The sequence below is a fragment of the Zingiber officinale genome, chromosome 2B, assembly GCF_018446385.1.
Source record: "Zingiber officinale cultivar Zhangliang chromosome 2B, Zo_v1.1, whole genome shotgun sequence".
Lineage (NCBI taxonomy): Eukaryota > Viridiplantae > Streptophyta > Magnoliopsida > Zingiberales > Zingiberaceae > Zingiber > Zingiber officinale.
Genome location: NC_055989.1, coordinates 7,849,784 through 7,876,787, shown reverse-complemented (window position 1 = coordinate 7,876,787; position 27,004 = coordinate 7,849,784). Strand labels below are relative to the sequence as shown.

The 27,004-nt window shown below is 38.1% G+C and overlaps 1 protein-coding gene across 3 annotated transcripts in view; it reads left to right on the top strand.

Moving 5' to 3' along the window:
- Positions 1-8,370: 8,370 nt before the first annotated feature.
- Positions 8,371-27,004, top strand: part of LOC122045196 (oligopeptide transporter 1-like) — a 39,840-nt gene continuing 21,206 nt past the window's right edge. The window contains exons 1-2 of one of the 3 annotated variants that reach the window (XM_042605308.1): positions 8,371-8,497; positions 9,256-9,366. The gene's annotated coding sequence lies outside the window, so the exon portion shown is untranslated. Of the gene's footprint in view, positions 8,498-8,886; positions 9,367-27,004 lie in introns of those variants that run through there. The other 2 variants (XM_042605307.1, XM_042605310.1) reach the window with 2 other exon arrangements.

The window sequence follows — 27,004 nt, the reverse complement described above, 5'->3', positions numbered from 1 at the left end:
TACAAAACCAAACTTCATGATTAGTAATAAATTGAAATATATCTTAAAGAATACCTCCATCTTTTTCTTCCAGCTCGTGAATTCCCCATCGAACTTCGATAAGTAGATGCTCAGTCCAGCAATCTCTTGTGCTTCATTCGGCGGTTAGTCCTCCTGAAGCAGTTGGGCTCTGATACCACTTGTTGGTCCCTTGGCGGTCGGCTAGAGGGGGGTGAATAGCCCTATAAAAATAAAACACCTTTCTTGATATTTACAGTTTGATTAAACTAACACTTGCATAAAAGAATTAGAAAGCTAATTACAAAAAGACGAGGCACAATAAGAGTTACTTGGTTTACAATCAGGGAATTATTAATCCAAGGAAGTTAAAAGCTCACTAAAACCTTCTCTAAACGGAGAAGCCTCTTATAATAGTCAAATCTCACAACTACAAAGCTAAACTGAATTAGAAATGATTATAAGTGTTGTTTTTAGCTTCTGGGATCAAGACTGTATTTATAACCCTGAACGGGGTGTCTGGAGGGGTTCCAGGCGCTGAGGCGCCTAGAGGTGGATAGATTTTTATCCTGGTCGCAAAGAATCCCGCTGCATTGCATTTGGATAAAAATTCTGGTCCAAGTGCCCGGAAGTTGATTTTTTAGTTCGGGTCTTCCACTCCAGTTCCACTCGCTTGGGTGATTTTGACCATCTGGAAAAGGGCTCACCTGAACCCAATTTTCGGCCTTCTCGAGCAACCTTCCGCTCCAACTTCTCGTCCCTCGGAAATGTCATGCGCCTCCTTCTCATCCGCCCGCGTACTCTTCCGCAACACCTCGTCCCTAGGATGCACCGAGCCCGTCGGCTCTCTCCCGTGCCGTCCTTCTCGATAGCCATGTCTTTTGCTCGACTTCTTGTGCTCCTAAGTTCCTACACGCTTAGACACAGGGGTTAAACACCAACAGGACCTAACTTGACTTAGTTGATCATATCAAAACTACCTTGGGATACTAACACTATTTACCTAAAGGTATGGTTGTAATGAGCCGAGTCGAATCAAGTTTTAGAGTTTTGAAGTTTGTTTGATAAGGTAACTAATCTAAGCTGAGCCAAACTTAAAATGAACCAAGCCTTTGAAATGATTGTTCAAACTTGGCTTAGTTTATTTTTATGAGTTTGAGTTTGTTTGAAGTTTGATTCCTTTAGATGTTATCGAACTTTCAATTCAAACTTAGCTTGAGCTTGGTTCGAGCTTAATTTGTTTAGATGTTATCAAGCTCTCAATTCAAACTTATTTGATTGTTTGAAACTTTTAGTTGTTTGATTAGTTATTGAGTTTGATAATTCAAACTTATTTGTTTATTTTATTTTATTATTTATTTAGCATATTGATAAGAGTTTTATTAATGAATATGATTCATAAACATTATTTATGAATGTTAACGAGTTGAACACATGCACCCAGGGTGTAGCACGGACGGTGGGGTGCATAAACATGTCTGCGTAATGGTCAGGGGTCGATTCTCAGTAACTGACTACCTGGGTTTACCCCACCATGTGGCTGATGCATGTGTACCTGCATGTACCTTCCTCCATATCCATAGGGTCAGTACTAGGGGGCCGTTAATGTAGCGGATCTACATTTGTTTGTTTAGTTTAATAAGCTGTTTAAACTTGTTTATTTAATTGATCTTGTGTATATTGAACGAACATAACAAGCTCTTATCAAGTCGAACATCATGCTTGTTCATGAATGCTTAGTTCATTTACAGTCCTACCTAAAGGAGTAGACGATGGATGGATGAAACAAATCTAGGGGCATGAGAAGAGAATGGAAAGAGAAAGAAATTTCTTATTTTGCATGTTTGTTTACCTTGATTGAAGAAGGTGGGTATATGCAGTGTAATTTTTATAACTGAAAAAGGATACATGTATCATTTTTTGAGTATATAGCGTAATTTTGTGAATTAAAAAGAATACATGCGTCAATTTTGGGATATATGGTATAATTTTATGAATGAAAAGACGTACATATGTCATTTTTTTTCTATCCGTTTGATTTTGATATGATTAATTTTGACTTCAAAACTATCTAATGATAGATCACGTTTCTTTTTCCTTTTAAAATTTTAATAAAGTAAATGATAATTTTTTTTTATTATTATTTTTTTTTAATTTTAGCTTCAGCTCTCCCAGAAAGTATAACTAATTACTCACTCTTCTGCCTCTTTGCCCTGACCTTTTTATTTTTTTTAATACATCATTGGTGAAATTAATGGTGATACCATGCAGGGAGGGTCCGCATGTAAACTGTGCCCCTAGTGCACTATACTAGGTGTCGAACTGACTTTGACTATCTATACTCATGGTCTACATGTGAATAAATTAAATTTAAAATTAATTTTATCTATAGATATTTTCAATTTTGTTTAAGATGATATCAATTAATTAAAATTAAAATTAATTTATAATATATATTAATTATAAATATTTTTTTATAAAAAATTAAAGATAAGATAACAGTTAACTTTGTGGTATCATAAAATCTGAATAAGGGATAAAACGGATTATCTTTTTCTATGTTATTTTATTTAGCTTATTTTTATTAGTAATTATGAATCATAGATCTTGCGTACATCAAGTTTTGTACCAACTTAATTGGATGATCTTATTTGAATTAATATATATATATATAAAATTTAAAAATAAAATAAAATAACTACAATAACTTAGAGTTTGCAATATGTATAGAACAATAAATATCAACCATTAATAAAACCTACAACAATATTGCAAAAGTAATAAATGACTCCAATAAATTAAAAAATTATATAATGTTTATAATTAATTATATTAAAATAATAATAATAATATTTACCAATCATTTTTTTAAAAATTTTGTATTCTTTATTTATAAAAAATTTTGCCTTAATTTCTAAATTGGGGCTGCTCTAAATTTCTCGCAACGGTATTTTTTAAATTAAAAATTTTGATGGGGCAGTGGTAGGGACCATATAATTCCCACTGTTTTGGATGAGGATAATCTAACTTGTGTATTAAGATACATTACAAATTCATAAATTGATTTCAACACTTAATTGCTACTAGAACTAACTTAAGATTTTAGGAAAATATCATTTCTCAATTGATTTTATTTGTTTATAATTATATATATATATATATATATTTCTATTTGACTATAAGAAATAATTAAAGTGAAAATAATAATAAAAAGTAATAATGCTAATAAATTATTGAGAGCCAAAGAATAAGTAATGCTAATTAATAGATACATTAACGTCGTGAAATAATTATGAAAGATAGAAAAATAATAAATATTTATGTATTAATAACTGGTAAACACTTCATATGTCATATTCTGTTCTTACTTACAAAAATGGTTTAATAAAACAAATGCCACTTTATTTTTAAAAATATTTAATTTAACTAATTAACTTTATATACATATTTATGATGTAATTAAACTAATTATACTATAAATATAAATTATACTTTTATTTATTTCTAAAATTTTTACTTAATTATAAATTGATAATTTTTTATAACATTAAATAGATCCAAATTTATTGAGCAGTTGATTAAAAAAAACTATAGCAGCAAATAGAATGGTTCCCTTGGTCACCCTTCAATTTCACCACATGTGTATCAGCCTCCATACCTCTGACGCTGCTAGGGAAATCAACAATAGAGAAATTAAAAATCATATAAAATAATTATCACGATCTATCTGAGTCAGGAATGAACTAACATGGCTTGAGATAAATCAAATAAGAGTCAATGAGGTTGAAAAAGCAGTCAATTGGGTTCAAAAAGCCTTAAATTTTATTGTTGAAGGTTGTCCCAGAAGATGTTCATCTTTGTTATTAAATTCAAATATTTCAATGTGCTTATGGGAAGATTGAATAAGAGGGATATATTTTAAATTTTATTACTTTGGTATTAATTTGATAATTGTCGTCGCTTTTGTTTCCTTTAGAGCAAGTATTTCCATAAAATTTTCATTTCAGTGATCTTAATTTATATATTATTTTTTTCATTAAGACACATTTTATTTACGGGCATAATAAATTTATGGATTTAAAGAAATAATTCATAGATAAATATTTTACATCCTCCTATATTTTTTATAAGAAAAATGTATGGAGGCCCATTCTCATGATGAATATTATCTACTTTAAATCTAAATCTTCATAATTTTATTTTTAGAGTCTACCTAAAAGATTTTATACCAATAAAAATATTTTTTTCATATAAATTAATAATCTTTCTCATATATTTTTAATATAAAATTATATTTATAATTTCACAATCCTAATAGATCTAATTATGACACCTTATCCTAAGGCATGAGGTTCAGATTTAGCGATATATATTTATTTTTATAGTCAAAAGATGAATACATTCACCAAGTACTTTCGTCAATTCATCACAAGATCAATACGAAGAAGATAAATTACAGATCATTATTAATTTTTATAATAATAACTAATACTTAAAATAAATATATATTTATTTTTTTAGCTAGAGAACAGCAGCTTTAGTCACTACATTATTACAATCATTCGTCTTTAATTTCTAAACGGGGAGCGCATCCATTTATCCTAATGTTTTTTAATTAAAAATATTAATACGACAATGGTAGGGACCACATGATATCCTTCTGCGATTCCTACCGTTGTGGCATTATAAATTTATAAATTGATTTCAACTCTTAATTTTTACTAGAATTTAGTTGAGATTTTAGGTTTCTCTATTAACTTTATTTGTTTATAATTATATTTTTCCATTTTATGATAATCTTGTTAGAACTCATATGAGTTAGTGGAGGAGAGATGTGAATAGTGACAATCACTTCTTTTCATCTCATCATTATCGTGAATGCATATGCCTTGATTCATCTTTAACTCCACGTACACGGTATCTTTTTTTTTTTTAGTGAATAAATAAATAAATCATCGAAAAACACATACAAGTCAAAAAGATATAAACGATCCTAAATACATCATTTTTAGACAACTGATGATCAGCTATAGGAACTCAAGTACTATATAAGGCTCTCCACGTACACTATATTTTAATTTTACTTAATATCAACCTTCTTGTGATGATCAATTCAAGAACTCACTCCTCACTCGCAGCTTCTACCAAGAACTTCTTCCTTCTCCATAGACTTAAATATGCATAGAGCAATAAATGCAAAATCATTAAAACCTATAACAATATGCAAAAAGTAATAAATTGTGGTGCAAGCAATCTCAAATTAAGGTTGATCACGTTGACCATGTTAACTAAGCTCGGGTTGACTTGAGTTTGAGTTTCGATTTTTAGTCTATATATTAGTAAGATGTCAAGTATGTCAAAATTGATTGGGTAATTCATGATGTTAGAAGTCCAATAGAGAGTTGGCAAGAGAAGAAGAAAAATCTAAGTGGGTTAAGATTGATTAGACACTTGGATACATGGTGATCGGAAATCTAATAAGATGTTGGCAAGAGAAAAGTCCAAGTGGATTAGGTTGATCTAATATTTGATAATCGAAAGTCTAATGGAAAGTTGACAAAAGGAAAGTCCATATGGGTTAAGGTTGATCGGATATTTGGTGATCGAAAGTTTAACGGGGAGTTGACAAGAGGAAAATTTTAGTGGGTCATGGAGAACCCGACACTAGGCATGAGACGAAAGGTCTAAGTGGGTCATGAGTGACCCGATACTTAGTGATGAGTCCTGAAGTCCCGATAGAGTAAATTTCTGAAGGTTGTAACTTTTTTACTTGGATATCAGAATGAGGCAATTTTCATTGTGAAATGGAGCTTGTTCAGAGATCTATATTTATAAAACTTAGATATCAGTCAACTAATGGCTTTAGAAACTGAACAAAAGTAAGTCAATTAGATTGTTAGACTCAACTAATGGAATCAGTTGAAAGAAAGTTTGATTTGATTATTCGACTCAACCGATGATATCAATCGATTGATGGTTGATATCAATCAATTGATGACATAAGAAATTGAATAAAAGCAATTTGGATTCGTTTGATTCGATTCGACTAATGGCATTAGTCGAACAGTCGTTACATCAATCGACTAATGTTCGAATAATTGATAAAATCAGACATATTTTAAAAAGTTCAGAGGTTGTTCATGTTGGATCGTGAGAGGAGGAGGAGGAGGAGGGGTGAATCATGAGTTTTTTAAACCAGAGCAATTTTTTAAAACTTGAAATAAAATTACAGCGGAAAGAAAAACTGAAAAGAACACCAAAAGACGTGATCGATTTTACTTGGTTAGGAGCCTTCGGTGACTCTTACTCCAAGACTCGTTCCATAATAGAACCAAATAGGTTTATATGGCTCCGTATCCGTCTCTTATATGTATAAATATAAGATAGCTTTATAGATCCAGTTGGAATTCCAAGTGCACTTTACCTACAAGTTATTATACGCTTGGTCAAACAAAGGGTTGACTCGGCCTAAAGCACTTTGGCTCAAAATATTGACTGAACCTTTCAGAATACAATTTCATTTCTCCAAAAGCCCATTATATGCCTGAACGGACAAAAGACCGACCGAACCTAAGACGCTTATCTTCATATTGCTACCGGACGGATTGATAACACGCACAGGTTATCAGATGGATTTCTAGAACACATAGGTTATCATACTGCTTCTCAGATGGATTTCCAATATACTCGGGGCATCACATTACTTCCCGAATGAATGCCTAAATATATAACAAAGTAGATTAATGTGAGGACATGCATAAAGATGTCCGGCCTTATAAGCCGGCCGGTATATACTCAGCTGACAGTAGGAGTAGAGAATCCTAATGACCTGTCAGAATAACAATTATGTGTGGAAGAATATTATTATGAAACCTTCTTTAGAAACCATCTTATCTCTCATCAACAAACCATTTATAATAACATATTCTCTCAACAACCTCAGCAAGAGCATACATTATAAAAGATAAAAGAGATATATATGTAGGTAAAGGGAAGGTTTTTCGAATAATTATTGTACATTACCTAAGTTGTACATTTTCCTTTACCTAACAAACTTTGACACACTTTGCCACCTCATGATTGTGAAGGTTATATGAGGTGATATATAAAGGGGGAGTCCTCTCTATGGTGAAGGTACATTCTCTGAATATCTGTAATATATTCTTACACGCATGTTCTTTACTGTTTTTCATGCACCCGTCCGGATTTGTACTAATTTAAACATCAAAGAGTTTTCGCTAAGGACTCGCCCTAGTTTATAGGTGCTAACATTTTGTTGACTTATCTTCGTATGTACATAATCGAAAGAAAATTTTTCCGTAGAGTAAAAAGTCTTCTACCAATCAATCACCAAGTTACCGTATCAAGCATGTCATTTTTTGTAATTTTCAAATCGGATCATTGGATATAGGATGTCAACTTAAAAAAAATAAAATTAATATATAGAATCATATATTATTTGTAATGTTAAAATATTTTAATGACTAATTAAATGAAATAAATGAGTTTTTTTTTTGAAACAATAGTTTTAATGTTGTTAGGTAGCGTTAATCATCATATTCAATATCTTCTTAAAGATATTAGATGGCCTCGTCCGTAGATTACCAACGGCATATTAATGACACAGTAGAACTCTAACGTTCACTGCACGGTCAAAAAGTCAATTAATCTTCTTCATTTTGAGCTTGCAACGACTCTCTTTCCGACGCCGGAGCCCGGATCTGCCTCGCCTACTGGCACTGCAGCTTTGCCTTGTTCTCCTACCACCTCCAGATCTTCCAGGCGTGAGAGCGCTCCGCATTCAACCTCTCCGAGATCACCGCCAACCTGAGCAACCATACTCTGTACGGAGCGGCGGCGCCGAGAAAGGCACGGCAGTGTACGACATCAAGACCAAGATCATCGGCTACCTCAACATCCCCGACAACGAAGACGATCTGGTGTTCACCTTCAACCGAGGCTCCGCCTTCAGACTGCTCGTCCAAACCTACCCGTTCCGCTCCTACAAGAAACTACTGACGATGTTCGACCGCCACTCGGTGAACTGGATGGCGCACGAGGGAGAAGGGAGCTAAGTCCGTAGCGCTTCGTTCTAGTGGCTGACCCTCAAGCTCTGCTCCACCGAGTTGAGGAAGCAGATCTCCGGCAAGAGGCGGAGGAGGAAGAACTCGGCCCAGTCCAGAGTCACCGGGGCTAAATACTTGTACCGGTGGATGACCCTCGCTTAGCAGCACAGTACGCATTTGCCTACAACTGATTCAAGATCCTACATCTTGCCCTCTTCCAGGGCTTCTCGCCTTGCCTCGCTTAGTTGTAGCCCGAACCCTACAGCGGGATCGCCGATCCCGCCATTGACTGCATCTTCCGCCCCCTCCGGTGCTGCGACACCCAGCGCCCTGCCTCGCCTGGCTCTGTCCAAATCTACTCCGATGCTGCATACAGAAGCTACCTAGAGTGGTCGGAGATCAGCAAGAACAGCAAACCGTGACCCTATCCTTAGGTTTGTTTTTCTTTATTCTTGGAAAGTCTTGATTTTTGCTTCGGTCTAGTCGGTGCGTAGTCGATTGAATTATTTGGGTACTCCGCATCTTTTTTGTGCAACGTCGACCTCGTAAGTTGGATAAGTTGTTATTTATGTTCTTGGCATGTTTCTAGTTGGAGTAGAAAGAAGGATTCAGACGAAGATATCTTCCGAATCATAGTCAATAATATTCACAATGAATATTGTGTTTTCTTTCTAAGTGAATTTTTTGGTGGATGCTTGTGATTTTGTAATTTGGAGATTGGGTAGATTGTGTGGGAAGAAGACTTTAAGGATTAAATTAAATTTTTAAAGTTGCTTAGGTTTCCTAAAATATGCAGTGAGTTTTTAAAGTATATTTTTAGAATCTACCTTAGTAGCATGTGTTCAATTTTTTACCTAGGAGACAAATGTCTTCAGATCATCACTCTCGCTACTAAGTTCTTCATTCTTAGTCACTTTGTTTTCAATAGCTATGATTATTTGAGTCGGATACTGCTAATGCTCTTACTACGGGAAATATCACTATGAACACAAGTAGGAGCTTGATCAAAATATCAAGCTACTATGTCTGGTTCCATGAGGATTTGGAACTCCATGGGCGAATGAAAGCTCTTGGTAATCTCATCGAACAATATGCACCTAATTTCATATGTTTCCAGGTCTGAGCATCTCCTCTATCCTTGACAGTTCTTGATTTTATGGGAAATTTTGGATTCTGAATATCAATATTATAGGAGGTCACACCAAATAATTTTGTGATTTTCCAAAAAACAAACTGGTTGAAGCACTACAACTGTTTGCTGCCACAACAAATGGCTGCTTAGCAGCCATATTGCTGCATGCAGGTTTGAGCCATTGGATTTCACAATTTATACCATTCTTTCAATGTTGCATAAGATCTTATAATGTATGATTTGATTCAGCCAATTATTTACCGTGAGATTGCCGTAGTCTAATATTATGATCAATTTTTTCCATATATTAGTGCTATTGGTAGGTACTTGTTCAAAGATGTCACTTTATGCTCATTTCTGAAAGCTGGTTGTGCAGTTTCTTGGTATCGCATGATTTGCAGTTCTCTCTAGATTACAAATTTGATGCTAAAATTTAACTACGATGGCTCCCTTCATGCTCACTAAAGTTTCAAACAATTAAGTTTTCTTGTATGACTAGATCTATTCAGTAGGTAGCATTGAGTGTCAGCACCAAAAGCTGGCATGGTATTGAGTGTATGACTAGATCTTGTCATGCTCACTAGCCAATCTTCCACCCCTCAGGGCTGCGGCACCAAGCTCCCCTCCCTGCTTGTCTCTGCCATAGTACACCCAATTCACTTCCGACTTTTCTCATTTTTTTACTAGTTATGTTTTTTGTCTTCTTATCATTATATCATTACAATTAATTATGTTTTAGTAGATTTCTCCCTTCTATTCTTGTGGCAAACATATAGAATAAAATTATGCTATGCAGGGATGATAATGTACTCCATTTACCATGTATTCATGCTAGATTTTTATTGATGTCATAAAGGCTAGCAAAAGATTAGTATTTTTCAACTCCTATATCAAAAAGAAGGAAAAATGACTACAATCCGTTGACAAAATAACTAGGAGGGGTTCAATTTACAAATTAATACCAAAATATTCCTTTATCGTCGTCTTTGATGTCTTGTCTTCATCCAACAACTCCATCATGATTTCAATAACTAGATCAAGATTCAAGAATCCAACACACAACTCCTTCATGTCTCAAGTTTCAGATTTTGCTAGATTCTAGCAACTCCTTATTAATATGTTAAGCTTCCAGTTTGCAACCCCATCAATATTCTAGATTTCATAGATTATAGTAACTCGTTGATTCTTTAAGCTTTTAGCAACCCCATCTATTAGCATATTATTAATTTAAGGACAACAATCTATTAGCATTGTATTTACTATATATGTATATAGAGGCTTGTTAGTGCGCACGACCCTCACAAGCTAAGGCACCCACCAGATCACTTCGCCCGAATCATTTTCATTCTGAGGGGCGTCCACGATGGTCGCCCCTCTAAATGAAGTAAAAATGTGCACAAATTTTTACATTATAATAACTTGTGCACTAAGCATATTATTGCATGTGAATTTGATTTTGCATCTCTGATAGGGGTGGATTTAGAGTTGTTAGACGGTCCATGGTGGGTTGGTCCATTAAAAACTCATCATTTAGTGGGCCGAGACGAGACGACCTGCCATCCTGACTGACTGGCAAATCCTCAATCCAATCCATCCCAAGATTGGATAGGCGGGCCAACTGACGAGTTCATAAAAAAAATAAAAAATTAAAAATTTTAAATTTAGATTGTGAGTTATGTGGGCTCAGTTTATGCAGACCATGGTTAGGATATGAGTTGCCGTGTCATGTAGCCAAAGAAGTATGTGTCAGACTGCACATTAATATTATTGAATTTGGGATAAAATAGGAAATTACTAAATTGATTTATTTGAGTCAAATCTGAATGTGTCTATGTCGATTTGTTATCACTGATGTGTCAACTCGTTATTGGTTTCCCTCTGGGTTTACATGAACAATCCAATGGAATATTATAAAAAACAAGTTGCATTTGTTCGGGTAAGTTATGTAGAATACACTCTTTTGTCTATTATGAATTTAAATTTTTCTTACACATTTTACATAATGATTTGTTAGTTTTGTGATTTCTACTTGTGATTCTAATACTTCATAATATGTGTTTGCGTAGGGTATACATTTTTCAGGACCTCCTAGGACGGGTAAAACATTTTTTGTAAGAACCCTCTTAAAGGAGAGTGCAATACCTTTTTGTATTTGCCTCTTGTGTCGAATTCACTGATACCCCGTTTGCAAGGTAGGAAATCACCTTGAATATTATATACTGATCCCAGAATTAATTGAGATGCGGATCTTGAGCTGTGCAAACGCACAAAGGAAATTTTTAAAAAGCAAATTGCATAGATCAATATTATAACATACTGTCATCCTCATACATCTCATCATGACTAATACATGCCAAATAAAAACAAAAGGAACAGTACACACGGTTAATAGATAAAGATAAGCATGTTAATAGATAATCCAAGTAAACTTTCTAAAGTTTACCATAGCTATTACCTACTTTAATTGATAATTAAAATAAGGATGTAGAATGACATCATATTACCTTAGTTTGTTCATCGTTTGAAACCATGAACATAACATCTTTTAATCTTGATGTTGCAACAGCGAGGATCACTAAGCAGCTCTCTTGCGTTTGCGGATTGAGTTGTTGTCAAAAATTACATGAGAAAAGTGAAAAGCATCAACAGTAGCATCTTCATCGTGCAAGTTCGATGGTGTGCTTTCCGATCAATGTAAATAAACTTGTTATATAGTCATACATAGTTGTATAAAATTTTAATTAATTTTTTATTTACTTTTTTTTATGTTCATCTAAAGACTAACATCCTTTAATTAATTGTTCCTTACTCCATCTAAGGAATGACATAATTTAATTGCATTTAGTTGAATCCAACCAAAGCTTATTAATTATATCAACTATGTTATTTTTTTCTGAAGTAGTTTTTAAATAATTAATTTTTTTAATAATCTAAATTTTATCTATTAAATATTTTATTTTTATAAAAATAACTTTAAAAAATATTTATTAAACTAATTCATAAGCAGATCATAGCGCGCTCTCTCTATATATAATCATCATACCTGTGCAACTTTGTGTCCGTGCCAACTTTTTGTCCGTGCTTGTACACTACAAGTACTCGAGGCGCTTGGAATTGGTCAAGCAGGTATGATGATTATATAGAGAGAGCTATGATATGCTGTAGATGAAATTAGTTTAATAATTTTTTTTTAAACTTATTTTTACAAAAATAAAATATTTAATAGATAAAATTTAGATTATTAAAAAATTAATTAATTAAAAACTAATTTAGAACAAAAATAACATGGTTAATATAATTAATACGCTTTTGTCGAATTCAATTAAATGTAGTTGAATTGTGTCATTCGTTAGATGAAGTAACAAACAATTAATTAAAGGATGTTAGTCCTTAGATGGACTTAAAAAAAATAATTAATTAATTAATTAAAATTGTATATAACTATGTGTGACTCTATATAACCAGTTTATTTACATTGATCGGAAAACGCACCATCCAACTTGCACGATAAAGATGAAGATACTACTATTGATGCTTTTCACTTTTCTCCGTAGTTTTTGGCAGCAACTCAATCCGCAGACGTAAGAGAGCTGCTTAGTGATCCTCACTGTTGCAACATCAGAATTAAAAGATGTTCATGGTTTCAAACTAGGAACAAACCAAGGCAATTAATTAAAGGATGTCAGTCCTTAGATGGACTTAAAAAAGTAAATAAAAAATTAATTTATATAACTATGTATGACTCTATATAACCAGTTTATTTGTATTGATCGGAAAACACACTATCCAACTTGCACGATAAATATGAAGATGCTACTATTGACACTTTTCACTTTTCTCCTGTGGTTTTTGGCAGCAACTCAATCCGCAGGCGCAAGTGAGCTGCTTAGTGATCCTCACTGTTGCAACATTAGGATTAAAAGATGTTGTTATGTTTTTGGTTTCAAACTATGAACAAACCAAGGTAATATGATGTCATTCTACATCCTTATTTTAATTATCAATTAAAGTAGGTGGTAGTTATCGTAAACTTTAGAAAGTTTACTTGGATTATCTATTAACATGTTTATCTTTATCTATTAACTATGTGTACTGTTCCTTTTATTTTTATTTGGCATGTATGAGTCTTGATGAAATGTATGAGGATGACAGTGTGTTATAATATTGATCTATGCAATTTGCTTTTTAAAAATTTCCTTTGTGCGTTTGCACAGCTTAAGATCTGTATCTCAATTAATTCTAGGATCAGTATATAATATTCGAGGTGATTTCCTACCTTGCAAAGGGGTATCAGTTAATTCAACATCAGAGGCAAATACAAAAGACATTACACGCTCTTTTGAGAGGGTTCTTGCAAAAAGTGTTTTACCAGCCCTAGGAGATCCTGAAAAATGTATACACTAAGCAAGCACATATTTTGAAATATTAGAATCACAAAACTAACAAATCATTATGTAAAATGTGCAAGAAAAACTTAAATTCATAATAGACAAAAGAGTGTATTATACATAGATTACCTGAACAAATGCAACTAGTTTTTCATAATATTCCATTGGATTGTTCATGTAAATCATTATCTCGTCTAAAAAGATCCCAAACATCACCACCTAAAACGACTTCTTTGTACATTGATCTGGTATCGTGAAATTTACTACTGGCTATTATATGTGCATGAGAATTACTAGATGACCATTTGAGAAACAACATTATAGTTAAAAAGACTATAAGTGAAGATCTAACATATAATCAAAAAGCTCACCAGTATGAAGTTTTCTGCATATTCCTGTCAATATGTTGGTTATACTTCTTATGTAGAAATCCTTTATTTGTAACATGCCAAAGCAAAACAGATTCTCTAATAAGATACAAAATAAGTAACCCTGGTAGTAATGCAAAAACTACTATGAAGAAATAATAGCTTTGTTGCTTTTGATGGAGAACAACTTCGACACCCGAGCTAGAGATGCTCTGAGACAAAGTATGAATCAAGTGGAATATCAACCTACCCAAAATAAATATTCACTGAGAATAAATTTGGCTGCCAAACATATAATAATAAAGTACTGGTTACATCATCTAATTATGCATTAAGATTAAGAAAGCATTCAGCCTGACTTACAATATACTCTAGAGGAAAGCCTTAATTCTTTCATGGTTACATATATATTCTTTTAAGGTCTTCGGTGAAGACAACAGAAGAAACCTGTTTAAACCAAACCAATGTAATTGAAACATTCTTCGTCGTACTAAATGATCCTGTCCGGAATCTGAGTAAGACGAAAGTCGGACTAATTGTTGATGGGGTTGACGGAGGGGTGACTGGGACGCCTTTCTTGACTTCACCTGGAAGTACGAACTCTCACGTGGCCCTCTTCCTGTGGATGACCTAACTGGTGGTACTTGAACTCTGCGCACATTCAGACAAACCCACAGAACGTTAGAGGCCAGAAACCAGGGAAAAAGTCCCCGGAGCAGGCCCTCCGACGCTTAAGTCCGATACTTTTTCCCCAGAAGAACAGTGTATGAAGCAGGAAAGAAATAACAGACAAGTGCAAAAGGATGAGTGCGCGTACCTTTGTAAAGGAGAGAACTTCCCTTTTTATATGACAGTGCGTACTTCCGGAATCTGACGAGTGCTAGGGAATGTCGGGTGTCAGGCGCTGTTTGACGATGGATGACGCGTGGCACTCTCTGATAGACTAGAGGAGGCTTCTGCTGACAGGGGACCACAAACTATCGGCATATTCTCTATTATGCAGCAGTTATTCTCTGACAGGTGGTTAAGATTCCTTAGTCTTATTATCGTGTAGCGCCTTCCCGACCGTGTACGTACATGCAAAGTTCAAGATGATCGGCAATTGAAGAACTAGGCTTGGATATAGTTGAGCTGCGAAAACCCGACCAGGTAGAGCAGGTCAGGCGTTATCTGGGCTCCATCCCGCGTTCCAGTTATGGGTGCCTTGATTGGAGGTCTTGTCCTGTGAAATACTTTCCCTAATTGTGCTTCATGCTGTAGACCTGAGATCTCGATCTGTAAATCCTGACCTGGCGTTATATGACTGATGCCACCCAGCAGTACTACCCTGACTGTCACGCCCTCTTGACTTCTAACTGACACATCTCCTTGACTTTTGACTGTCACTTTCTCTTGACTTCTGACTGCCACGTCCTCTTGACTTCTGACTGCCACGCCCCCTTGATTTCTGATTGTCACATCCTCTACCATGATGCCCCATATCACAAGCCTCCCTCCCAAGTCTAGTCGAAGGAGGCCCAAGTCCGACTAACTAGACTTAGGCTCAGGTTTCATTTATTCAGCCATGCTGCCTCTATATCCTTAAATGCTGCTCTCTTTTCCTAGCTCCTCAGTTGCGTAACCCATTTAATCACTCAATCAACCTTGGTGGAAGGGCATCATATTCCCTCCACCGCGACCGACCCTTCGCATTCTTCCATTATAAAAGGGGGGTTGACTCCCCTTATGCCTCTACACTTTCCTTACTGACTTCTTCTGACTATGGATTCTAGCTCGGGGCTGATGAGGTACTACTTGTACGCCAATGACTGACCCATCTAACTCGCTTACTTGCCTAGAAGGATACTGTTTTAACCGAGATGACGCAAGATCGGGACCTTCAGATTTCCCTTCGTCGGGAAATCGAAGAACTTTGGTTAACTGCCAAATCCCGAGTTTGAGCTGAAGTAACGTTAAAACAAAAGGCTTACTCAGATTTGGAGAGCCAAGCCCAATTCCTGATCTATTTAAAGGATAAACATGTTGCTTCTGTAACCCTTCTTCAAGAAGAAAACCAGATTAAGGACAGAACCATTGCTCAGCAATGTCGCATTATTCAACTAACCTAAGCGAAACTAACTTAGGCACAAGCCAACTTAGGACAAGCAGGTCAGACGGAGCACTTCTGCCCGAGGTGTGTCCAAGCTGCTGATATTGGGAGAGCTCTTTGACTTACTCAAGTGTTTTTATTGTAAAAGGGGCGATTTGTATCCTGTCGAATAATGCAAATCTAGTTGGGTTCCGGTCTCTATTCATGCTTCTTGTTTCCTTTATCCTTAGACCTTCCTTACAGATGAGTTGTTAGATGTGAGAGTGTGTTGGAGCTGGTAAGAATATGATATCCCAATCGGAAGGTCATTGATTGCGAGAGCTTGCTTGCTTATAATTCGTACTGGGGCGAGAGTCTGGAATCCCGATCGAGAGGTCGTTGGGTGTGAGAGCAAGCTCACTTATAATTCGCACTGGGGTGAGAGTTTGGAAGCGTGAGAGTATGCTCACTTATAACTCGCACTAGGGCGAGAGTCTGGAAGCGTGAGAGCATGCTTACTTATAACTCGCACTCGGACGAGAGTCTTGTTGGTTGCTACTTGGAATACCGTACTAGTTCCCCTGTACAAAAATTTATACAAGTACTAAACCTTCCTAGCTACCCATGTGTTCTTTAGAAGTTAAACTTGGAATCGCAAACGGAACTTAACATTATTAATTCCAAGTTCAACTTATCTGTTCTTAGAGGTTAGACTTGGATTGCAAGCGGAACTTAACACTATTAATCCAAGTTCGACCCATGTTACAAAGTTGATTAAATATTTATTTCTAAAATTGGCTTCCAGGTTAAACATGGCGAGACACTATGCCTTCTTGGGTATGGGATCATCCACCACTTCCTAGACAAAGTCTTCTAAAGAAATTCAATATTTAATCTCCCCATAGTAACATTAGGTTTAACCACTAAGAACAATCGAATCACAAGATAGAAAAGCAAAAGAACACAAAATTGAAAACTAAAAACGATTTCCTAAAATGATAGTCTCTTGTGTTTGGTATTTCAAAATCTATACAAAGAATATGCACTAGTTATGATGCGGAAACAAACAACTAGTTATACCTTTATTTGTAGTTTAACAACCTCTTGATCTTTTATCGTATTCCTCTCCTTCTCTTGGACGTCGTGTGTGCGACGATCTACCAAGAAGAAATCCACCAAAGCCTTCCTTAACTTCCAAGTTTTGGCCACCACCACTAAGCTCTAAGGGTTGCTAGAAAACAATGCCTCCTTTCTTTACTTCTTCACCTCCAAGCAACCGACCACCAAAAGCTCCAAGAGATTTGATGCCGCCGGCCACAAAGAAGAAGAAAAAGGGAAGAAAGGGCCGGCCATCAAGGATGGAAGAGAGGAACAAGAGATTAGGTTGTGTGTCTCATGAAGGCACCCTCTACCTCTCTTTTATAATCCTTGGTGAATCTAAAAAAAGAAAGTTTTATAAAATAAAACTTCCTTTTATTTCTCTAATCATGGCTAAAGGGAAAGTTTAATAAAATTCCCTTTTATTCATGATATGGTCGGCCACCCCATCAAGCACCAATCAAGGAAATATTTCAATTAAAAAATTAAAATATTCTCTTTTAAAATCCCTTTTATGAATAGCTATAAAAGATATGTTTTATAAATTAAAATCTCTCTCTCTTTTAAATCCTTTTATGGATATCTATAAAAGATAAGATTTTAAAAATAAAACTTCTCTTTTAAATCATGATTACAAAAAAGAAAAGTTTTATCCAAAATTAAAATCTTTCTTTCACAATATAGATAACTACAAATAAGGAAAGATTTCAAATATCTCTTTTAATCCTTTGTAGAAACTTTATAAAAGGAAAAATTTTAAATTTAAAACTATCTTTTAAAACCTTAAGGATGACAACAAATAAGGAAAGATTTTACCAAAATTTTATTTTAAATAAAATTTATCTTTTCCTTTTATTAAGGTCGGCCCCATGCTTGGTCACCAAGCATGGTTTGGCCGGCCCTCTTACTTGGGCTTTAAGAGAGCTTGGCCGACCCCTTGCTGGGCACCAAGCAAGGCTTGGCTGGCCCTAGTCTTAGGCTTAAGAAGCTAGGCTTTGGGTGGATATAAGACTTTATATAAGAGGCTACAATAGGGATCGAGAGGAGGAATTGATTTTAGTCTCCTGATGAACTTGAGCTTCCCGTGTTCGCCCCGAACACCCAATTCAAGTTCATCAATAATAACTCATACTACTAAAAAGCTACTATTGAACTACCGCACCAATCTGATATTACATTATGGGCTCCTTCTTATTATGAGTGCATTATTCTCCCTGTGTTTAAGATATCGAATGCCCACTAATAAAATGAGTTATTTACAACTCACTTAATTAATATCTAGCTCCAAGAGTACTACCACTCAACCTTATTGTCATGTCGGACTAAGTCCACCTGCAGGGTTTACATAACAATCCTTATGAGCTCCTCTTGGGAACATCATCAACCTAGATCACTAGGACACAGTTTCCTTCTATAATCAACAACACACCATATAAATGGTATTAACTCCCAACTTATCGAGCCTATTGATTTATCGAACTAAATCTTACTCATTGATAAATTAAAGAGATAAATACTAAGTATATGTGCTTGTTATTATATAGTATGCATTTCCATAATAACAGAGGTTTGTTCTTTTATGCAGTCAGTATAAAAAGAAACTACCTCAAATGATCCTACTCAATACACTCATAGTGTACTAGTGTAATTCTATAGTCAAGATAAACTAATACCAAATTGCATTACGACCATTCCGATGGTTTGCCCCTCTCCATCTTAGTCGTGAGCTTACTGTTTATAATTTATAAGGATTTGATAACATGATCTTCTGTGTGACACTACACATCATGTTATCTACAATATAAATTAAATGGACAACTGTATTTAATTTATAAACACAGATATTTGACCAATGTGATTCTTATTTCAAAATAAATGTTTACAAAAAGTTAGGCTTTTAGTATACATCCTAACAAGTCTGGAAGCGTGAGAGCATGCTCACTTATAACTCACACTAGGGTGAGAGTCTGAAAGCCTGAGAATGCTCACTTATAACTCACACTAGGGCGAGAGTCTGAAAGCCTGAGAATGCTCACTTATTTCTCTCACTAGGGCAAGAGTCTGGAAGCGTGAGAGCATGCTCACTTATAACTCGCACTGAGGCGAGAGTCTGGAATCCCGACCGACAGGTCGTTGGGCGTGAGAGTAAGCTCACTTATAACTCGTACTAGGACGAGAGTCTGGAATCCCGACCGAGAGGTCGTTGGGCATGAAAGTATGCTCACTTATAACTCACACTAGGATGAGAGTCTGGAATCCCGCTTGGGGTTAACTGGATTTCTGACAGGCTAGGATCCAGAGATCCGACCAAGATATAATTTAGGGACCTGCTCAGGAAGTGCTCTGGAGGCTTGACCACAGCATAATCTGGAAATCTGACCAGAATATAAAAAATATGCCCAGGAGATAATCTGGAAATTTGTTCAGGAGATAATTTGGGAACCTGCCTAGGAGATAATTTGGAGGTTTGTCCAGGGAATGCTCGGGAGGTTTGATTGGTATCTGGTCTAGAAAACCCACCCAGGAAGCCAACTGGACGTAGTACTTGATGCCCAGATGGGAAAAGGCCAATAGACTCAGCCTAATGTTCCTGCAGTCAAAAAGTACATTTACATATGGTTTTCTAGCCAAATTTAAATCTTACTTTGATTACGATGCTGCGAGAAAAAGTGATTAAGCTTCCCGCCTTCTTCTTCCTTTCCCAAGGTACCGCCTGAAATTCTTGGTCTTGAGGCATGGTGCTAGTGTCCCCATATCACCTCATGATTTTCCTATCACTTCCATCATAAATACCTTTCATAGGGGGGCGACACGTGCCCTCCAAACTTTACTCATAATGCCTGATGCACACTTTTTGCACGCGTCCCTAGATAGCTTCCTCTTGATCTGACGACTGACGTGGTTTTGCCGTTCGAGACACCTGACTGATTTTTCGATGTTTTTTAGGGGTTTTGATTTATAAATCCTAAAGGCAGTCCGCCGTTGCTCTTCACCGCTTCATCTTCCTTCGACCTTTCTTGCCCTTTTTGGTTTCGCCTGTTCATCCTCTTCTTTGTGCCCTTCTTCTGTAAGTACTTTCTCTTCTTCATCTCCCATCTTCGTTTCCCTTCTTTTAATGACTAGTGAAATGGAGAGGCCCTGGTATTCATACTTTATTTCCGACTTGGATAGAAGGGACCTTCAATCCATCCAGGCTAGCCTACACCTTTCCGATGATTATGAGCTTAGACCTCCGAAGCCCGATGAACACTCGTCCTCGCCTCTTGTCGGATTTGTGACCTTTTTTAAGAATCAGCTTCTCGGCGGTTTTCGCTTTCCCATCCACCCCTTCTTTTCCTCCCTAAGTCAATACTTCGACATTCTGCTTTCCCAATTTGCTCCTAATGCATTCCGCACTATGTGCGGAATGGTGATCCTCTGCAGCTTATATTGTTGGACCCCATGGTTGTTTTGATGTGATCAACCAAGTTTAGGTTAGGTCCTGTTTTGTCTGATCCCTGTGTCTAAGTGTGCAGGAGCTTAGGAGCGCAGGAAGTTGAGCGGAAGATGCAGCTAGCGAGAAGGATGACACGGGAAGAGAACTGACGAGCTCGGTGCGTCCGAAGGACGAGAAAGCTGCGGAAGAGTACACCGGTGGGCGTGAAGAACGTACGCGGCGTTCGAGGAACGTAAAGCCGGGAAGGAAGGCTGCTCGAGGAGAAGGCCGGGAATTGGGTTCGGGTAAGCCCTATTCCGGTTGGCCGAAATCACCCCAGCAAACGGAGCAGGAGCAGAAGAGACCCGGACCGAGACGAGCTGAAACGGAGCAGAAGACCTGGACGAAAAGTCAACCCAGTTGACTTTCCTGGTCCGGGCGCCCGGAACCATTCCGGGCGCTCGGACCCAGATTTTGACCAAGATCGCGTCAAACGCAATCTGATCGTTGGGGGATAAAATTTTATCCCTTCGGGGCGCCCGGAACCCCTTCGGGGCGCCCCGACCAGTACTATAAATATAGCACTAGTCCGTACAATCATTTCATTCAATCAACTCAAGCAATCATCAGTGTAATTCATTTCTAAAGCAACCTCTGTGCTCTCAAAGTGTAAAAGGCTTCTCCGACTTCAAAGAAGGAGACTCTTTTAGCGCGCCCTTTCAACCGCCTTGGATTAACAACCGTCTCGGTTGTAACCAATTCAAATAGCTGAGTCTATTCTTTCTGTTTGTTTCTGCTATTCATTTTTATTATTCTTGTTGCTTTTATTTTCGAGTTGAAAGCCTTGAGGAGGGTTTATTTTTATTGCAGGCAATTCACCCCCCTCTTGTCGACCTCCGCTGAACCAACAAGTGGTATCAGAGCCCAACAGCCTCAGAAGGACTAACCGCCGACTGAAGCATGACGATCAAAACGATGGCCGGAGCAAATATTCATCCCCCAAAGTTCGATGGAGATTTCACTACATGGAAGCGAAAAATGGAGGTATTCTTCAAAACTGAATTTGATATATTATTAATAATGAAATATGGATATGAAGAGCCAAAAGACAAAGAAGAGTACAACTGGACGAAGAGGGAGCAGGCCGATTTCGTAACCAACGGAAAAGCAGAATTCCACCTGCTCAGCGTTCTGCCGCCCTAGGAGGTAAGCCGGATCGGAAGCTACGACTCCTCAAAAGACCTTTGAGAAAAATTCTTAGAGCTCCACGAAGGTACCTCGGAAGCAAAGCTAGCGAGGCGCGACATCCTTCAGACATAACTAATGAATCTCCGGATGAACACTGGCGAGAAGGTAGCGCAACTCCAAGCGAGAATCAAGGAGCTAATTACGCAACTGACGAATCTCGGCGAATCGGTAACAAACCGAGATTCCATCCGATACGCGCTCAACGCCTTCCCTAGAACCCCTGAATGGGCGTCCTTAGTAGATGTGTACTACATCTCTAAGGACTTTGAGATAAGTAGTTTAGAAAATCTATTTTCAACTTTCGAACTTCACGAGTCTCGACTTGCAGTGAAACCAGTAGAGAAGTCGAACCTCAACATTGCCCTACAAATCTAAAAGGACGATCTCGACTCCGAAGCATTGATTAACGAAACCGAAGCGGCGCTATTGGTAAAGTGTTTCAGTAAATTTCTTAAAACTAACAAATTTAAATCGCAGTCGAGGAAGCATCAATACAACAGAAGGACAGTTCGATGTTATAATTGTAATGAGGAAGGACACATCAAGGATGACTGCCCCAAACTGAAGAAAAAGAATAAGGAGAAGCCTAAAAAATCGACGTCCTCTACACGCAAGAGCCTGAAGGCTACATGGGACGATTCTTCATCCTCCGAGTCGGAAGCCGAAGCTTTCTCGGGACTAGCACTGGTGGCCAACTATCTCTTTGAAGATGACTCGGACACAGAGATGAGCATAGATGAAGGGGGAGGATCATCAGAAGAGAAAAGTTACGATGAAGGGGGGGCCTCACCAAATAAGGTAAGTGAGGTACGTGCACTAAATCCTAAACAGTCATTTCAATTTATTATAGCTCTTTCTAAAGACTTAGCTAAATTAGAAAAAGAAAATACTGAATTGAAATTGAACTTAGCAAAAGCATGCCCACTAGAAATGTATGATAATTTAAAATTAGAAAATGAAAAATTAAAAGTTAAAATTGAGAAATTGAAAAATCATGATGCATGCATAAATAAATTTTCAAAATCAAAATTAAGAATTTATGGAAAATTAAACTGGTATATTAGAAAACATCAGAGACAACTTAGGAAAGTTCTCAGAAATTATGTTCCCCCTAAATTTTTAAGTAACCCAGTAGGAAGGAATCTATACTGTATTCCAAAATCTTTACTAAATTAGAACTATATAAGTTAGATCTTACAGCGAGTAAATTAAACAATGAATTTCCTTATGAAGTTTTGTTTAAGGAAGTGGTTGTTGCTCCAATAACCAAGAAGGCCTAGTGCCTCGCCACGACCTGGAAGCCGAAATATCGAAATAAAATGTTTAATTAACTTTCTGATAAAAGCATTAAAATTAGAATAAAACAATGTTTTAAAAGGTTACTTAAATATTTTTTTTTGCACATGAATTTTGAAAAATACTTAGGATTTTTTTTTTAAAATCGATTCAGGAAATTAAAAATTATTTTATTTACACTTGAAAAATCTTTAAAACTATTTAAAAAAAAATGACTTAGAAAATCTTTGGATTTTTGAAATGACTTGAAGAACTGTTTTTACCCCGTTTTTGCTGTGATCAAAGGGGGAAAATTAAGTAACAAGTTTAGGGGGAGTTAGGATAATTAAATTTTTTTTTTAACTTATGTTGCAAATTTTATTATTGCAATTTTTGTGCCAAAAATGTTAGTTTAGTAAATTACTATTTGTTTGTTTTACCCTAACTTAAACTTGGGTTGATGCACATCAAAAAGGGGGAGATTGTTGGACCCCGTGGTTGTTTTGATGTGATCAACCAAGTTTAGGTTAGGTCCTGTTTTGTCTGATCCTTGTGTCTAAGTGTGCAGGAGCTTAGGAGCGCAGGAAGTCGAGCGGAAGATGCAGCTAGCGAGAAGGACGACACGGGAAGGGAACTGACGAGCTCGGTGCGTTCGAAGGACGAGAAAGATACGGAAGAGTGCACCGGTGGGCGTGAAAAACGTGCGCGGCATTCGAGGGACGTAAAGCCGGGAAGGAAGGCTACTCGAGGAGAAGGCCGGGAATTGGGTTCAGGTGAGCCCTATTCCGGTTGGCTGAAATCACCCAAGCAAACGGAGTCGGAGCAGAAGAGACCCGGACCAAGACGAGCTGAAACGGAGCAGAAGATCTGGACGAAAAGTCAACCCAGTTGACTTTCTCGGATTTTGACCAAGATCGCGTCAAACGCGATCTGATCGTTGGGGGATAAAATTTTATCCCCCAGGGCGCCCAGAACCCGTTCAGGGCGCCCCGACCAGTACTATAAATATAGCACTGGTTCGTACAATCATTTCATTCAATCAACTCATGTAATCATCAGTGTAATTCATTTCTAAAGCAACCTCTGTGCTCTCAAAGTGTAAAAGGCTTCTCCGCCTTCAAAGAAGGAGACTCTTTTATCGCGCCCTTTCAACCGCCTTGGATTAACAACCGTTTCGGTTGTAACCAAGTCAAATAGCTGAGTCTATTCTTTCTGTTTGTTTCTGCCATTCATTTTTATTATTCTTGTTATTTTTATTTTCGAGTTGAAAGCCTTGAGGAAAGTTTATTTTTATTGCAGGCAATTCACCCCCTCTTGCCGGCCTCCGCTGAACCAACATATATCAGATCCCCTTGACCCCCCAACTTTTTTCTCATTTTTATGCTCTCAAGCGTTCAGAACCCGGTGTTTTCATGGTGCAGTCCTAGGTAGGATATAAATATTTTGAGGATGGAAGTCCCGCTTCTTCTTTGTCCGGTTGCCTGAGTCTATGGCTTGACCTACCCAGTCGCGTTGTACTCTTCCTCCTACTTCTGAGCTGCGAGAGCATCAACATCAGGCGGGCTGCCTCATAACTTTCAAAAAATTGGAGGGAGTGCGGCTTCGGCTTTCGGTGATATTACGAGAAAGCCTATTACACATTTTTGGGCTCAACCCCATTTAGGCGTTAATAGGTGCACCTTTTGGTAAGATCCCGTATTTGCTTTTCCATATCTTCGCTAACTAAGGTATTTTCTTTTTGCTTTGTAGAAGCCGCCATGTTCCGCGCGTATTCACTTGACTCCTCCAAGCTACCTAGTGATGTTCTGAAGAAGGTAGGGGAGAGCTGTTGAGGAGTTTGGAGGTTCCTTCAGCTGCTCAAGCAAGTGCGTCCACGGGAACATCCGCTCAACTAGCTGAGGAGCCTGGGACCTTGGAAACTGAATCACCATTGGCAGCAGCAACCGGGGATGAGAGGGACCCTTCTCCGCCTCCCGAAAAGCGTTTACGCCTACAGCGTAAAAGAAAATGCGTCACCCCTTCAGTCCAAGCATCCCTCTCTAGGCCTTCGGTTGTGCAAGCCTCCTCCAAAGCAAAGGCCAAGACTCCCGCTCGGACGTCTCCTCCTCCTGCAATAGAGGTTGCGGCCTCTTCTCCAGCCCCAGTTTTGGTTCCAGAGTAGTCTAGTTCTCGGGCAGGAGCCCAGACTAGGGATTCCTCAACTCCCCCCGTCCTGCCTTATGCAGCTACTACAGCTCCTGCTCCTTCTCGTGCCAAGGAGCGTTGTAAGAGCAAGTACGCCTTCACATCCTCCGTCCACCTCCCATCCATGGCAGGATTGGGTTCCCCTCCATCAGCCAGCACTCCTCCCCTATGCGGCCAGATACAGCTTCATGGGGCCTTAACCAGCTCTTGGCAAATGGCCGCAGATCAGATCTTGGAAGGTTCCTTGTTGGAGGGGATTGATTTATTTTCCCAACATCTATTATCGGTGAGTCCGTTCTGTCTCCTGTTCAGATTTCTCTAGATAACTCTAACCCTTTTCTACTCTTGACAGGCCTGTCCATGGGACTGGGCCTATCTCACTTTGTGGCCAGTCTGTAACGTGAAAATGAGTCCTTGAGAGCACGTCTTCAAGGGCTAGAGTTGCCTATGACCCCTAGACATATTTTGGATCCGAGTGCTTTTGATGACCTGATATAATCCTACCTTCAAGCCATCGGGGATTCTGTTCAAACTGCTAGGGACATGGCTTAGGCAGAGTCCTGGAGGGTGAAGATTCTGAAGGCTACCCTGAAAACAAGCGAATCTAAATTGAAGTCAGAGGGGCTGCGCCGTGTACAGATCCTAGCCGATCTGGACGAGAAGGAATCAGAAGTGGCCACCCTTTCCACGAAACTGAAGGATCTCCAAGAGTCCTACGCGGCTCTGGAGAGGGATCTGGCAGCCATTAAAGCAGACCTGGCCGCTAGCACTGATCGGGAGATGGACCTTCAAAAACAATGGGAGGTTGGCAAAGCTTCCATCAAATCGCTGCAGACAAACCTATCCAAGTTCAAGGAAGAGTCTACTACCGCCCATTAAGAGCTAGCCTTAGTTCGGCCCGATGCAAACAAGGCCAAGGGCGAGCTGATCGAGTATCAGACGGGTGAGACTGATCGCCTGAAAGGATATAAGGCCGCCTATGTCTCTTCCCCCGCATTCGACAGGAAGATAGGCAACTTCATCGACCGGATGATCTGCTGTGGCGGCGTGGGTGCTGTACGCCAATTCCATGAGCAGGATCTTCTTCGAGCAGCCCCCCAGAGGACTTCCTGGATTGGACGCGCCTTCTCCAGGAGCTCCCTAATGATGCTTTCCCTTCTTTCGATGATTAAGCTTATGCTTTTCTTACCCTCTTCTTTTCCAAGCCTGTAAACTGTCCTCAATATTGGGGAAGCAAGCACCTGGTCTCACTATTTCTATGTCATATGTGTCCTATTTATTTAGCATGCTTTCTCAGGTATTGCCTACTTTGTTAGTGTGCCCGAATGAGCTATTAAGTGTTTATCCGTCGTAACCAGCCAAGCTCCTTTACCCGACCAGGTATTGGCTATGATCAATTTGCTAATGTCTCGGCCAGGCATAGCATATTTTCTACTTGCTCAACGCCTTTGCTTGGCCGGGATACTTTAGGGTGCTTTGTTTGGTTTAGGATGTTCCCCTGGCCAAGAGCCAGGGCACTCAGAAAGCTGATCGACAATCTCCAGAGGGAACCCCCATGGCCCCTCCTATTCCCGAGGCTGCAATAAATTCTCATCTCCTCGTATCTTCCACCGTAACTTTCTCTAACATCTTCCCTCGGCACAGTTTTTGGGGACCATCTAACGATCCCCGCTGCCCTTGAGCTTATATATGATGTCATCAGCCTTAAACGTGAACCGTCCGATGGGCGCTAAGAACGAGGCCACCCTAGCTCCCCTCTTTAATC